Source organism: Chanodichthys erythropterus, chromosome 23, assembly GCF_024489055.1.
Source record: "Chanodichthys erythropterus isolate Z2021 chromosome 23, ASM2448905v1, whole genome shotgun sequence".
NCBI lineage: Eukaryota > Metazoa > Chordata > Actinopteri > Cypriniformes > Xenocyprididae > Chanodichthys > Chanodichthys erythropterus.
The window spans coordinates 15,213,097-15,229,581 of record NC_090243.1 but is presented as its reverse complement, the minus strand read 5'-3'; the positions used below and the strand labels follow the sequence as shown (position 1 = coordinate 15,229,581).

The 16,485-nt window shown below is 36.9% G+C and overlaps 1 protein-coding gene across 3 annotated transcripts in view; it reads right to left on the bottom strand.

Moving 5' to 3' along the window:
• Positions 1-16,485, bottom strand: part of pde1ca (phosphodiesterase 1C, calmodulin-dependent a) — a 93,358-nt gene that overhangs the window by 29,269 nt on the left and 47,604 nt on the right. The gene's annotated exons all lie outside the window — the stretch shown is intronic.

Genomic DNA, 16,485 nt, shown 5'->3' with positions numbered 1-16,485 from the left:
CAGAGAGATATTTTTCGGTGTGGGTCTGGGTGTTTGCATGAATGGAGAACACAGGAAACATGTTTGACCCAATTCCCATCCCAAATGACTGGACCACGCGAGCCAGAGCAGCAGGCAATGATGAAGCAGAGTGAAATCATGCAGTCAATCCACTGTGCACTTAAATTCAGTTTTGTACAATCTCTATGTGCTTTTCTAATGTAGCAGGACTCTGTTGATTAACTTTGACAGGATATTGTTCATAATTTCGGACAATGAAAATACCATAGAATTCAGTGTAAATAGTATGGTATATCAATATGCTAATTATTCAGTACCATAGTTTATATGTCAAAGTACTATGACAGTATGGTAGTGTATGGTAATACAATGAAATTCATAAACTATGGTATTTACAAAATACTTTAAAAATGCTATGGCTCTACTGTAACTGTCCCCTGTAAACATGGTAATACCATTGTACAAGTCCAAAAATCATGTTAAAAACAAAAACAAAAAAGCCAACATTGTAGTACAATGGTAACATGGTAATTACATGGTAACTAACATGATAATACCATGATGCATGTCCCAAAATCATGTTAAAAACAAAAACAAAAAAGGCTAGCATTGTAAAATAATATAAAATGGTAATTACATGGTAACTACCATTGTAATACCATGGTACGTCCGAAAATAATGTTAAAAACAAAAATATTGTAGTACAATGGTAACATGCTAATTACATGGTAACTAACACGGTAATAACATGGTAATACCATGATGTCAAAAATCGTTAAAAAGAAAAAAGCTAACTTAGTAATTACACTGTAACTAACATGGTAATAACATGATACATGTCAAAAATCAGTAAAAAAAAACGCCAACAATGTAGTACAATGTAACATGGTAATTACATGGTAATAACAAGGTAATACCATGGTACGTCCGAAAATAATGTTAAAAAAAAAATATTGTAGTATAATGGTAGCATGGTAATCACATGGTAACTAACACAGTAATAACATGGTAATACCATGATGTCAAAAATCTTTAAAAAGAAAAAAGCCAACTTAGTAATTACACCGTAACTAACATGGTAATAACATGATACATGTCAAAAATCAGTTAAAAAAAAAAAATCGCCAACAATGTAGCACAATGTAACATGGTAATTACATGGTAATATCATGGTAATGCCACGATACATCCAAAAATCAAGTTAAAAACAAAAAAGTCAAAACTGAACCTTGATACAAACACAAATAACAATACCATGAAATCATTGTAAGAAAATATAACAAAAAAATATAGCAGTGTTTATTCCATACCAGTAGTAATGAATACGGAATCAACCAGTTGATATCTGAAAAACTAAAAGCACTTAATTTGTTTCACTGCTTTTTAAATTTAATATTGATAATTACTTTGAAGTAGTGTTCATTTGAAGAGAACACTAAGAATTTGCTAACAAATTAGCATTGAAAACTGAGTAGCAGCACATTTAGTTAAGTTTTGTCCATAATGGCAACTTGTGACTTTCCTCTCAATGGTCTCCTGTCTTTTATCTTCAAGTGGTCGGCAGCTGTGTTATTTGAATGAAGTGCTCTCGTTCAACTGAAAAGCGTGACGTCGGAACCAGGGTCGAGGACGCGCTGTTTGAACAATGTTATCAAAACAGACGAGGCAGAGCAGAAACACATTCCCCTGGTTCCCCAAGGAATCCCCTCCTTCAGACAAACACACAATCGATGCAGCAATTCAATGCCATCCCATTAGAGGATTAGTACTTCCTAGAATCTGTCCAGAGCAGAAATGATAAGAGCAAAAATTCTTTAAGCGTGCATGTCTGCTCGGCCATGACTGCACAATGTATGACCTTTCTAATACAGAGAAAGAGCCAGATTAGATGCTTATGATTAGACCATTAGACCACGCCTTCCGTCTCAAACTGTTAAGGGGATCAGATTTAGAAAGCACGTTTCAAAATGAAGGACTTCTTCAGAATTATGGGCTAAAGGAATTGAGGAAATTAAATGTGTTTTAGTCCTGATTGCTGAGCTCTAATAATGTCTGTAAAGGGGATACGTTGAGGTTGAAACGCATCAACATGTTGCAATTTCCTTGAGCTGAATTCTACAGGAAAATTCACTTTTAATGTCCATCTAACAGACGGGTGTCAACAGGGAACTGCTTTTATTGATTGTGTGTTTTTGTTCTTAAAATGGCATTTGTTGTTGATAAGGATGGATTATGATGTCAGCACCCCCCCCAGCACAACATTTTCTATAGCATAATTTGAGTTTACTATAAAAGTATGGCGGCTAACATCATGCAAAATTTGCAATTGTACTAATACACAACTAAACCTGCATGCAGCAAATTTGGATTGTGCGATACATTTAAATGTAATAAATGCAAATTCCCATACTTTAATAAGTCTATGCTTGTTGTTTATTTCTATATGAAGTATTTTCTAAGAACTGGGAACTGGCGCTCTTTCTCATGGGATTTGAGGCCATTTCATTCAGATTCCAATTTTACAATCTATTTTGAAGTAATGAACAGTGTGGCCCAAAACATATTCTGTGCAAATATATGAATAAAGATTTCTAGAATAAAGATTTCTGGAAGTTCAAACTAGAAATGGGGAAGAAAGGAGATTTATGTGACTTTGAACTTGGTGTTGATGCCAGACGGACTGGTTTGAGTATTTCAGAAATTGCTGATCTACTGGGATTTTCACGCACAACAATCCATAACAGAGAATGGTCAGAAAAAGAGAAAATATCCAGTTCTGTGGGCAAAAGTGCCTTGTTGATTTCAGAGGTGAGAGGAGAATGACCAGACTGGATCAAGCTGATAGAAAGGCAACAGTAACTCAAATAACTACTCATTGCAACCGAGGTGCAGAAGAACATCCCTGAACACTTCGAACCTTGAAGCAATGGGCTACAGCAGCAGAGGACCACACTGGGTGCCACTCCTGTCAGCTAAGAACAGCTAACTGAGGCTATATTCACATGGACTCACCAAAATTAGACCATACAAGTTTGGAAAAAATTGCCTGGTCTGATGAGTCTTGATTTCTGCTGCAATATTCAGATGGTAGGCATGGTATGGATGGTATTCAGATGGCCAAATTTTGGCACACTTTGGGCCTCTTATCAATTGAGCACTGTTTAAAGCAGAACTAAGCAAGATTCGCGAAACTCCCCCTACAGGTTCCTTCAGTGAATGACAATGTCATAAATACTCCAAGTGCAGCTCTGGACTACAACGACTACAACACTCGCCAGCGCAGTAGTTTTGCAAATACAGTACAAGAAAGAGTAGGTGGGTAATTTGCAAATACAGTACACTCGATGGAGGTGGGTAATTTTCGAAATTGTCTTATAAAGACATAATATATACATTGTTTTTGAATTACCGTAAAGCATTTTGTCACTCTCGCGTGAACGTGAACATGAGGCGAGATTGTTTCGGGTCGGTGCAGCTCAAGTTGCAAGTGCTGTATTCTGGCGTAGACGTGCCAGAGGGGGTTAGTGCTCGCCTCAAACACACCACTACAAGTCAATTAACCATCGTAAGGACTTAGAAAACTATTTATGAAGGTAAAAAAAGTTACATAGTTCTGCTTTAAATGCCACAGACTATCTGAGTATTGTTGCTGAGTATTACTAAAGAAATTAAGGTTTTTGAGAAAAACATTCCAGGATTTTTCTCTTTTTCTTATAGTGGACTTTAACAGCTCCCAATGGTTTAAAGGTCCTGATTGCAGATTCAGTGCAGCTTCAAAGTGCTCTACATGATCCCAGATGAGGAATAAGGGTCTTATCTGGTGAAACGATCTGTCATTTTCTAAAAAAACAAAAAACATATATATCCCTGATTGCCGCTAAATCACCATCACCTGCTTTCAAATGAAGCGGCATTTAATAGACAGAGCCGTAGTTCACTGATAAGCCACGCAATATCGCGTTCAACATCGATATGAATCGCCGTCGATATTGAACGCGATATTGCGTGGCATACTGACGAAATGCTCGTGACAAAAGCATTCGATATATCGCCCAGCCCTAATTCAAACCATTGGTAACCATTGAAGTCCCCTACATGGAAAAAATCCTGTAATGTTTTCTTGAAAAACCTTAATTTCTTTTTGATTGAAGAAAGACATAAACATCTTGGATGACATGGGGGTGAGTAAACTATCAGGAAATTTAATTCTGAAGTGAACTAATCCTTTAAGGCAGTTCTGAAGGCAAAAGGGGGTCCAACCCAGTACTAGCAAGGTGTACCTAATAAAGAGTCCAGTGTTTAAGTCTATTGTTATGTACAATAGGACTGTGCGCATTCAATGCGTTGGCCAAGCAGTCGTGACTGCATTTGCATATTTGCATTTGCACAGAGTATGTGTGTTTGGCCGACGGCGAACTCTGTATGCAAATATCATTCTATTCAATGCTCATTCGCGGTCATATTTTGTCTCACAGACTTACAAATTCTGTTGTACGAACAGACCACCAGTGATATCACACATAGGCTTCCTGTTCATTAGCGGCTTCTAATGAGCGTGTGTGCCGATTACTCATCATGAATGTTTGACTTCTGCAGAGCAGATAAACTCCAGCCTAAGGGGTTAAAAGTCTACAATCTCTTGAAGAAAGACATCTATTCCCAACTCTATAGCTCTATTACAAAAACTTATGAGCTTCCCATCTAAACAGCAATTTCCAGCATTCCAAAAAGGTATGCAACTTAAATTATTTTGCCTCCTAAGTTAACTTTTTTAGCCAAATTTATGCATTATGAGATGATATAAATATACATATATAGAAAATATATTTTTATCAAAATAGTATATTTGTTTAATAGTTTATTTAATTTTATCAATTTATTTTTTTTCAACCATCAGAACTTTGATGGTTCATATTTACAGACTTTGATGGGAATAACCTGTCTTGTAAGTGCTGAAGTCTGTACCAAGGCTCCAGATCTCGAGGGCGTCACAACCAGATCGTTAAATGGAGTATCTGATACAGCACGAACAGGGAAATGCTATTAAAATGCAGACCTCTGGAGAGAGACGTGACGATGTGTGGGCTTCCTTGCCTGCCTTTTTTCACCTCTGAGACACGGCAAGGTCACTTTTAATCCTTCCTTTAATCTCGTCTCCCACCTTTTCCTTTCTCTTTTAATGTATTACACACACACACACAAATGCATTAACTCACTCCACTTTCCCAAAAACCAACACATCCTCTCTTCCTTTCCACCCTCCCCCATGCTGAGAGATCTCCATCTTTCTCTCTACACCAAAGGTCAGTGGACGGTCTGTTTTAAGGTCAGTCATTGAAGATATGAGCCACTATCACACTTGAGTACACTGACTTCTAGAAAATACACAGAAGCTGCTGAATGTCTGAGCTGAGGACACAAGATTTAGTCAAGACGTCCATGTCTTGCTTGAGTTTATGTAACTGGCAGACGTTTCACAGGCTAAGCACAATCTCTGGTTGGTTAGTCTGACAGTCTAGCTGTCAGATTGAGGGTCTGTTCCAAAATCTACAGCCTTCTTAACTGAAACAGACACTCATATCTAAGCAATTAGGAATGTTGTATGTAGGAAGGAACTTTGTTCAGTATTGCTGTTTGTAACATAACATCAAACTTTTTTTAAATTAATTGTGAATCAAAGTAAGGATACATTTATTATATATTATATATTGTTGTTGCACCATTTCTCAAAAATCTCCACTACAGTCCTGTGCATTTTCTGGGAGTGGGACTGTGCAAAGTTGTTGTCAGTCTTGCACAGAACAGCATGGCTGCATGATGCAGCAGGAAATGTTATGTTGTACAGTATTGGGGATATATGGTAATACATGTTGTTGTGGGTTTTTTTCTCACGGGAAGCTGAATGAATGTGTTTGTGCTGAGTGGACTGTTTACTGTGACCTTGACGGAGCTGGTGAGCTCAAACTCTATGATGCTGAACACCACGTGACTCTCTCGAGTTCCGGCACCGCTGAGGTTGCCGTGGTGATTTGCGATGCGTCAGTCAACTGGCACATGTAGCCTGAAACATATGTGGCTTCCACAGGGGGGCCCAAATGCCTTCCTGCTGCATAGTGGGGGACTGGACCACAAGGATATGCTGGTAATCAGGTCCTAAACAATCAGTGCCTAAATCTAGATCCGGATGTGGTTTCAGAAAGGAAGATGGGTCAGCACCCCGATTTCCCATTAGTTCTTCAATTCCGACTCACAACCGGAGGCCCACAGGGACTAATATTCAACCCGGCCAAAGGCACCAGAAACCGCTTGGATTGAGAACAATGACATAATATTCTCCAGTGACTCCACCTTAACCTCCAAAGATCAAACTCAACAAAATAAACAACTCATAAGCCTTAAAATCTTTTAAACCTGTTTGGTCTCAAATCTCAACAGCTAACACAAAGTATTTATTTTGGGCTATTTTGAGGGGAAGAAAGGCACCACATCTCACTGTATATTAAAAAACAAAATATATTTAGGTCATATTTTAACCAAACATCTAAAGAAAAACCTACAAAATTTTGAAATCATAAAGAAAAAATGCCCCTAATTTTGGTACAATATTTTTTTTATCAGATTTAAAAATTATAATTTCTGTAAAAAAAAAAAATACAGTTACATTAATTAAAGGATTAGTTCACTTTAAAATGAAAACTACCCCAAGCTTTACTCACCCTTGAGCCATCCCATAGTGTATATGACTTTCTTCTTTCTGATGACCACAATCAGAGTTATATTTATAAATATCCTGACGCATTCAAGCTTTATAATGGCAGTGAACGGGGCCAACAAGTATGAAGCTCAAGAAAGTGCATCCATCAATCATAAACTTACTCCACACAGCTCTGGGGGGGTTAATAAAGGCATTCTGAAGTGAAACAATGCAATTGTGTAAGAAAAATATCCATATATATCAAGTTACAATGTTAAATATCTAGCTTCCGCCAGACTGCCTTCCGTATTCAACTTATGGAAAAAGTGGAACTGATGTCGCGTCATTTAAGTTTTTTCGTAAGTTGAATGCGGAAAGCGTATGACGTAGCGCAGTGGTTCCCAAATTTTTTAGCTTGGAGTACCCCCTGAAGGGATTACCATCCTTCTGCATACCCCCTCTCTTCCACTTCAAGTGCAGTCACACCTTTTCCATTAAGGGACAATATTTGCCCCATAAATTGATTTTCTAGTGCATTTTTAACCTTTATGAATAATTTTATAAAATAAATAATGTTTTAAATAAAAAATGTTCAATAGAGAAATATGCCATGATGGCAAAACTAAGTAAAACTTTTAAATATTCAACTAAAACCACCAGTAGGTGGCAGCAAGTCACTGTTTTTATGAGTCATCGAGTCATTTATTCAGTAACGAAGCAAATGGCTGTGAATGAGTCATTTAATTGTTTGGGAAACACAGACGTGTGTTCTAGTTCTGTTGTGGTTTTCGTTAGAACTATTATTTCATTGCAAAATACAGTAAATAGGCTACTACTGTGTTTAAAATGTACGTTTTATTTTTTGACCTGTTGTATAATAATGCCACGTTTGTAGTCATGTCGATATTTGAGAACAATTGCGTTCTTGCTTGTTATCAATATTAAATACAAGAACTCACACAAGGTATGTTTTTGTATTGGAGAAAGTTAAGTCTTAAATCTAAATTCATCCATTATCTGTGTCTATATTTGAAGACTTCAGATGCAAAAGCCTCTAAGTGCTGTCTGAAATTTTGCATTTTTATCAAGCTCCTATGTTTATGTTCAGTTATTTCACTTTAATGGCAATAAAAATGACCTATTAATTGCCATTAAAGTGAAATAACTGAACCTAAACATACAAGCTTGATAAAAAATGCTAATTTTATAAGAAAATTTCAGACGGCACTTAGAGGTTTTTGCATCTGAAGTCTTCATTTGTTCTTCATGCGAGTAAGTGCTAAATCCCCACTTTTACAAATGTGTATATCGTCGAGAACAGCAGTAATTTAGTACGATTTAAGGCAGCAGACTGCACGCAATCTATCATATGCATGCTGCTTGTGTGGATACAGTCGTTTTTGACTGCAAATGATGAGGTAGCCTAAGCGTTTTGAACTGCGAGAGGCATTACACTTTCTTTGTAAGTTGAATACAAAAGGTGGTCTGATGGAAGCTATATATTTTATTTTATAACTTGTTAAACATGGATATTTTTCTAACAGAAACACATCGCTTCACTTCAGAAGGGCTTGTGGAGTATGTTTATGATGGATGGATGCACTTTCTTGAACTTCATACTCGTTTTGTCCCGTTCACTCCCATTATAAAGCTTGAATGCGTCAAGATATTTATCAATATAACTCCGATTGTGTTCGTCAGAGAGAAGAAAGTCATATACACCTAGAATGGCTTGAGGGTGAGTAAAGCTTGGGGTAATTTTCATTTTAAAGTGAACTAATCCTTTAATGAAAATCATCCTGTCCAAAGACAATGAATTAAAATGATTGTTGAAATTAAAAATCAGCAAATTCAGTACAACCATGATTTATACTTTGACTTAAACTTACTTTACAAGTGAAAAAATATAATTTTCTGCAGATCAGTGATGAATTAAATTAATTAAGTTCTCTGAGAAAATCTAAATAATGTTACAATGCAATCTTAATGGTCCCAAAAAAGGCTTAGATTCAGTAACATGCACTATTCTAATCTCAGTAGTTTCACAGATAAATCTTTGCTCACCAGACCAGAGATGGATCTGAACCTGTCAGCAACAGGTTCAGTATGTTAAGCCTTTCCAAAACCAAAGCATAGTGGCGGATGAAGCAAAAAAACCCCAAAAAACATGGGCTGATCTTCTCAAGCCTGTCAGGTTTAAACCTGTCTATGAAGAACAACACTGTAAAAGCTTTATAAACCCTTTAATCAGGTTGGAGAGAGCAGAACTAAGTGTGCCATAATCCCCTTTAACAGCTCTCTAATTGGATTTTGGCAGAATTACTCATGCACATACAGGATTGAAATGATGTCTGTGGCTCCAATAGATACCGCTAACTGAACTTTGACATGTGAAAACAGTAACCAAAAAAACTGAAGGAACTCACATCTGCCTGAATGTAATCTTACATGTCATTTATCTATTTTACATTCACATTTTATCATTTAGCATTTATCATTTTATCCAAAGCATTGACAGAGAGTTTCCATCATTTTGAAAATTTATTTTGTCTATTGTATATACATTAATGTGTGCAAACCAGGATATTTAACAAGGCAAAAAAATATTTAACTCATTAACACTGATGTTTCCTAATGTGCACGGTCACAGTAACATTTATGGTCAAAGGTTTGGAAGTCTTCGCACTGTATTAATCAAAAGCAGGAGGGTTAGACCAACCTTCACATCACTAAAACACAGTCAGCGAGATAATAAACTAATCAATGGAGCCAGAAACGAGATTAGACAAAGAAGAACAGCAAAGAGAGAACAATTATGTACTGAAGAACAAGAAATGAAACAACAGACTCCTTAAACATGTCTACAATTCAAATCATGCCATTAATCCAAAACATTATTTATTTAAAATTTGTCAAATTCTGTTTTGGATGTACAATATGTTTACATGCATCCAAGGTAAAAAAAAAAAAAACATCAGTTTTGTCATTATGTACAGTGTCTGAAATACTTAGACAAAGGATTAGATCTCTTTAAACCCCTTCTTTCCAAGTGCCTACTCTGCTCTGATTGGTCAGACGGCCCAGTCTGTTGTGATTGGTCAATTCGAACCCAAATCCTGATCCTATGGAAGTGCATGCGAAGCGGAACAGTGCCTGCTTGACATGTCGACAACACGAACCAAACTTTTCCAGGCCTCAAATACAACTACAGTGTTTGAAGGCGGGTCGATTCAAGCAGGAATAAGACTGGAATTATTGACGACTCGTTTCAGGCGGTTCAGAATCAGTTCTTTCTTTTGGGAGACAATTACTCCATTTTCCTTTGATATTTCACAGACTTTTTACATTCACAAACAGCTATACTACACATGAAAGGTAATATTCAAAAAAATTATTTGACAGACACTTAAAAATTGACTTCTTCTGTGTCCTTTTGATAATCTCTCATCATCCTGTCCATGTCACACAGAGGATGTTCAATGAGATTACTAAGCTCTGGACATGATGTCATCACCTAAGGTTTAGTGTAGAACAGGCCTGAAAATTACACTGATACTAAAGTGCAAAACACATATAAGCTAGTTGCACTCTCACACCCTATGAACATGTGTCAGGATGTATGATTGCTGCAGTTTTACATGGATTTTTCCACCAGGCAAAAATTATAAATCAGTTAACTTGGAAAACTGAAAGTAACCATTGATTTCAATCATGTCTGTAGAACTTTAAAGGGATACTTTTGTAATTATAATTCTGTCAACATTTACTCAACCTCATGTTTTTACAAAAATGATATTGATTGCTTGCATAGTCACAAAATTGGAACAAAGATATTTTTAAAAAGCCACAGTGTTTTTGTGCATTCAATGAACATCAATTTAGGTCCAATGTTGTTTGGATCCCGTCGTTTTTCAACAGAAGAAAAAAAAGTCACGCCAAACAGCATGTAGGTGAGTGAATGACAACCGAATTTTAATTTTTGTGTGATCTATCCCTTTAATTCTTAGGGTCAGGGGTTTATTTGAATCGCTAATCCAAAGTATGCGCATTAATAATAGTGATGCTTGCCTTAGCAAACACCACTAATTACTGTAAACATTATTAATGGTAATATTTGTGGTCAGGTCTGTAATGGATTGGTTTGTAACTCTAAACTGCACATGAACACCTAGCAGTCACAGTCAGGCACAAACCTCCGGAGATAAATGTCTGGCTTACGGTGCATTAACTCAAAGTGTCGCAATACAGCACATCACAGGGCTGCCCTAATCCTCTCCAGTCACACAGAGAAACCACACACACACTCACAATGGTTGGTGCAATCATTCAGGAATTCTGTTTGTCAGATTCACCCCATCTGTCAAGACATCATTTTCACAGTTTTAATAACACTTAGTGTCCTGTGTCTATTCTTTTGAAGCACTAAAACAGATTAATGCATTAAATAGGTGATCTGAATGCATAAAGTAGTAATAAAGAGACTTGAATGCTTTTGGTGTGCAATCTGTTTATCGGTTGGAAATGGAAGTGGGATGTCAGCTTTACAAAGTAAATATAATTTAAAGATACCCTAAATGCTAAACTTGCAAATGTGTGCAAATAAGGGTACACTCTAAAATATAAAGTTTTCAAACTGGGGGTTTTGCAGTGATGCAATAGAAAAACAAATTTTGGTTCCCCTAAGAACCTTTCAGTGAACAAGTCCACTTTTTTTGAAAATAGGCTCATATTCCAACTCCCCCTAGAGTTAAACAGTTGAGTTTTCAAATCTATTCAGACGATCTGGGGGTCTGGCGGTACCACTTTTAGCATAGCTTAGAATAGTTCATTGAATCTGATTAGACCAATTGCATCTCGCTCAAAAATGACCAAAGAGTTTTGATATTTTTTCTATTTTAAACTTGACTTATCTGTAGTTGCATCGTGTACTAAGACCGACAGAAATTGAAAAGTTGCGATTTTCTGGGCCGATATGGCTAGCAACTATACTCTCATTCAGGCGTAATAATCAAGGAACTTTGCTGCCGTTCCATGGCTGCAGCAGTGCAATGATATTACGCAGCGCCCGTGAGCCCCTGCTTGCACAGGGAGCGTGCCTTGCAACCATGGAGAGACGCTGCGTAATATCATTGCGCCTGTTTGCTGTACGGCAGCAAAGTTCCTTGATTATTACGCTGGAATGATAGTATAGTTCCTAGCCATATCAGCCTAGAAAATCGCAACTTTTCAATTTCCATCGGTCTTAGTACACGATGCAACTACAGAAGAGTCAAGTTTTAAATAGAAAAAATATCAAAACTCTTTGGTCATTTTTGAGCGAGATGCTAACGGTCTAATCAGATTCAATGAACTATGCTAAGCTATGCTAAAAGTGGTACCGCCAGAACCGGAGATCGGCTGAATGGATTTGAAAATGGTAAAACTCAACTATTTAACTCTAGGAGAGTTGGAAAATGAGCCTATTTTCAAAAAAAGTGGAGTGTTCCTTTAAAAGAACATTTTTTTTTCTTAGAGGGAATAACATTTTATTAATCTAAAGAATCTTTTTCCACACTAAAGAACCTTTTGTGCAACAGAATGATTCCATGGATGTTAGAGGTTTCTTGTGGGACCACTGATACCAATAAAGAGTGTAAGAAATGATCAACAGAGGAGCATAATTTGTGAGAAAATGAGATTATAAGAGACCAGTGAAATACCTCTAATTGTTAACTTGCTGACATGGGTTTTGCCTCAATTAATCCAGAAAACATCCACATAGAGAGGGAGATTATGGTAGACACATGTGTGACTCTCCGAGAGGATCAGAAAGGGTAAGTCCAGTGCCATTCAGCACCATTACACGCCACTACATCTTAAAACTGAGACACATCAGTATCAAATAAAGCATTACAAATTTTGGAAATTATTTATTCAATTACAATTCAAATATTTCAGTGAAGTTCTGTTTCCTCTGCACTTTAAAAATAATTTGACTTGGGCTTTATTAAATTTAAGCAAGTGAGGAAACTTTGAACAGCTGTGATGAAAAACAGAGGGATGGAAAGAGATTTCTGAGCTGGCACCCACAAAAAGGGGCGACTTGGGCTGATTTGAAGTGACCATCTGTGGCATAATGAAAATCATGTTTGCAACTTCAAGTCTCTTCACGAAACAGCATTTATCCACGCTGCCACGGGCGTACACAATGCGCTGGCAGCTTTGAAATAAAGTGCAGCTTGTTTACCGAGCGAATACTAAGCACCAATCCGGGACACAATATCTCACAAATGTTACTGCGGTATGAAGGTCAGTCAAAGCTTCAGGTTACAGGTCATATGCTGAGTTTAATTGCCTCCTAAACTAAACAGAGAGAGCGCAGATGGCAAAAGATAGATAGATGGGGAAAGGGAGAGAAATTCATTAAATATTCAACTCCTATTTTGTTCAGTAACACTTCACCGGACACGTTAGATTGATAATTGGTCAAGATTCAACTGACACTCAACTGTCACTCAGCCCTAACAATCCCATTTATCCTGAACCCCCCCCCTCACATTTCACTCTCTGGTGACGCAATGAAGGTCACTGATACACAAAAGTACGCAATCGCTCACGTTTGTAAGCGCACGTACACATTCTCTGAATGCCGTAGGGAATTTTGATGCACAATAGTGCATAATCAGATTATTTAAATGATTTGATTAATTGCACATTCCATGCGCTTTAACTATTCTGGTTCACTAAGACAGCTTTGAAATACGACCTGGGCTTGACAGTACTGTGTGTTATATATAGCTGTGTGCTACGTGAAACAGGATAAATAGTGTTCCATACGACTATGGATCTATAACCTTGCTGTATGACCTGGTTGCCCACATCCAACCCCCACAAACCAAGCAAAAACCAGCCTTACTGATGGATATAAATGATAATGTAAATGATTCTGTCTACTTAACCAAGTATTCAATGTAATTCATTAAAATCAGTCTTCTTTGCTTTCATTCAGGATTAATGACTGTAGGTAATCTGAGGTTGAAGATTTGCAGCTCTAGCAGAGATAAAATACAGCTTTAATGATTTTTCCACATCTGAGAGTAAACCAGGGCATCAGACGATTACAGCAGAGAAATCACAAGCAAATGATGTTTCTTTGGAGTAAATGAGAAAGAATATACATGAGCATTCAAAAGTTTGGGGTCAATACATTTTCTTTTTTAACTAATTATTACTTTTATCCTGCAAGAATCGTTAAAATTGGTAAAAGTGACAGTAAAGACACTTTTAATATTACAAAAGACTTCTATTTCAAATAAATTCTGTTCTTTTGAATGTTCTATTTGAGAAAGGATCCTGAATAAATGTATCACAGTTTCCACAAAAATGTGTCCGTGCTGGCAAAAAGAGTCGCAATGAGCACATTTTTTTGTCATTCTCTATTAAAAAAAAACTTCAAAATGATGTATGATTTGGTAGAATACTGGAGAAAAATAGAGTTAAAGATTTCTGAAGGTTCCAAAACAATCATCTAGCAACTATACCTTAAAATCCCTGGTAATAACACCTAATTTGGCACAAACCAAGTCAAAACCCATATATATATAGGAAAAAAAATATATTAATTTTTTTTCCATGATTCCACAATTGTTTGATTAACATTAAAGGTGCCGTAGAACGTCTTTTTAAAAGATGTAATATAAGTCTAAGGTGTCCCCTGAATGTGTCTGTGAAGTTTCAGCTCAACATTTTTTTTAATTAATTTTTTTAACTGCCTAATTTGGGGCATAATTAAATATGCGCCGATTCATGCTGCGGGCCCTTTAAATGCTCGTAAACCCCGCCCCCGGAGCTTGCGCTTGCCTTAAACAACATAAACAAAGTTCACACAGCTAATATAACCCTCAAAATGGATCTTTACAAAGTGTTCGTCATGCAACATGTCTAATCGCGTAAGTAAGGTATTTATTTGGATGTTTACATTTGATTCTGAAGGAGTCTGATGGTGCTCTGTGGCTAAAGCTAACATTACACACTGTTGGAGAGATTTATAAAGAATGAAGTTGTGTTTATGCATTATACAGACTGCAAGTGTTTAAAAAATTAAAATAATGACAGTCTTGTCTCCTTGAATACAGTAAGAAACGATGGTAACTTTAACCACATTTAACAGTACATTAGCAACATGCTAACGAAACATTTAGAAAGACAATTTACAAATATAACTAAAAATATCATGATATCATGTATCATGTCAGTTATTATTGCTCCATCTGCCATTTTTCGCTATTGTCCTTGCTTGCTTACCTAGTCTGATGATTCAGCTGTGCACAGATCCAGACATTAATACTGGCTGCCCTTGTGTAATGCCTTAAACATGAGCTGGCATATGCAAATATTGGGTTCATACATATTAATGATCCCGACTGTTACATAACAGCCTGTTCTTCTGAGGTCTTTTAAACAAATGAGATTTACATAAGAAGGAGAAAACAATGGAGTTTGAGACTCACTGTATGTCATTTCCATGTACTGAACTCTTGTTATTCAACTATGCCGAGATAAATTCAATTTTTAATTCTAGGGCACCTTTAATGAAACAAACACCCTATATATATAGACCTACTGTACCACACGGATCTAATATAATGTTACACATCAGATGTTTTTCCCCAACAGTTAAACAAACATTCACTTAAGACATAACAGATAATGTTTGCGTAAATACTCGCCAAGACAGATTTTATGAAATACTGTGATTCTGTGTATATCGGGATTGCGGTCTGTCTGAGGCGTCTTGTGAGTAAGATCGCTTTGTTTACATCAGCATGAGATTGAAAATCACATTTTATTGGTTCAGACTCATGCCATCGAGAATTTTATATGAATATTCAACAAAGTTTGAATGCTGCGCTTTAAAACGATACCAAACTTGCACTAAGGGAAGCACCACTAGTTGAGAGGTGAGCAGAGAAAAACAGCATTTTTCATGGTCAAAGGAAAGATACTCCTCTCAGAAAACATAGAAACAAAGACACTTTTAGATGTTTAATTGCTATTTGGAGCATTGGGATCACTAGACAATGGCTTAATAAACTAATTATTTTGAAAACCTCAATTTCGATTTTCAAAATTGACATTATGCACTTGTTTTGCCTGTAGCTCGTAATTAGCCCATTAGCATTCCGACTCACTTTGCCAGCATGGGTCACAAATATTAAGAAGCACAACTGTTTTCAACATTGATGATAATAAGAAATGTTTCTTGAGCAGCAAATTAGCATCTTAGAATGATTTCCGAAGGATCATTTGATACTGAAGGCTGCTGAGAAAAAAAAAAAGACTATCGTTGGCTGAATTATCCAACACTAATTTTATTTCGATCATTACTCGTTCAAACAGATATTGGAACTTAGCTGCTATCAAAATTGCTGCCAAGTGTACTGACTTGCCTTAAAGGGACTTTGGCTACATGTCTATAGTCAGACAGATCATGGGGCTGCGCAGAGCTCACGAACAAGACCTGGCACTGCTGGACTGTGATGAGCTACTGGCAGAAGTTCCAGAGAATCTGTCCAGTCTGGGAGGAAGAGCCCTGTTCCTCTGTAACTGTGGAGACAGATGCAGCAGTGGCTTATGGGTGGCGTAGCCAATGATGCTAACAGTGGGTGAAAAGTTTAATGGCCATAACAACACACCATTTACTGCCCGTCATCACTAATTAAGACCAGAGAGGCTGGTGTGGAAATGGCCAGGATGAGGAAACTCTAAATACAGCTGCTGTTGTCTGTTAAGCAGCTGGGCAGACAGAAACA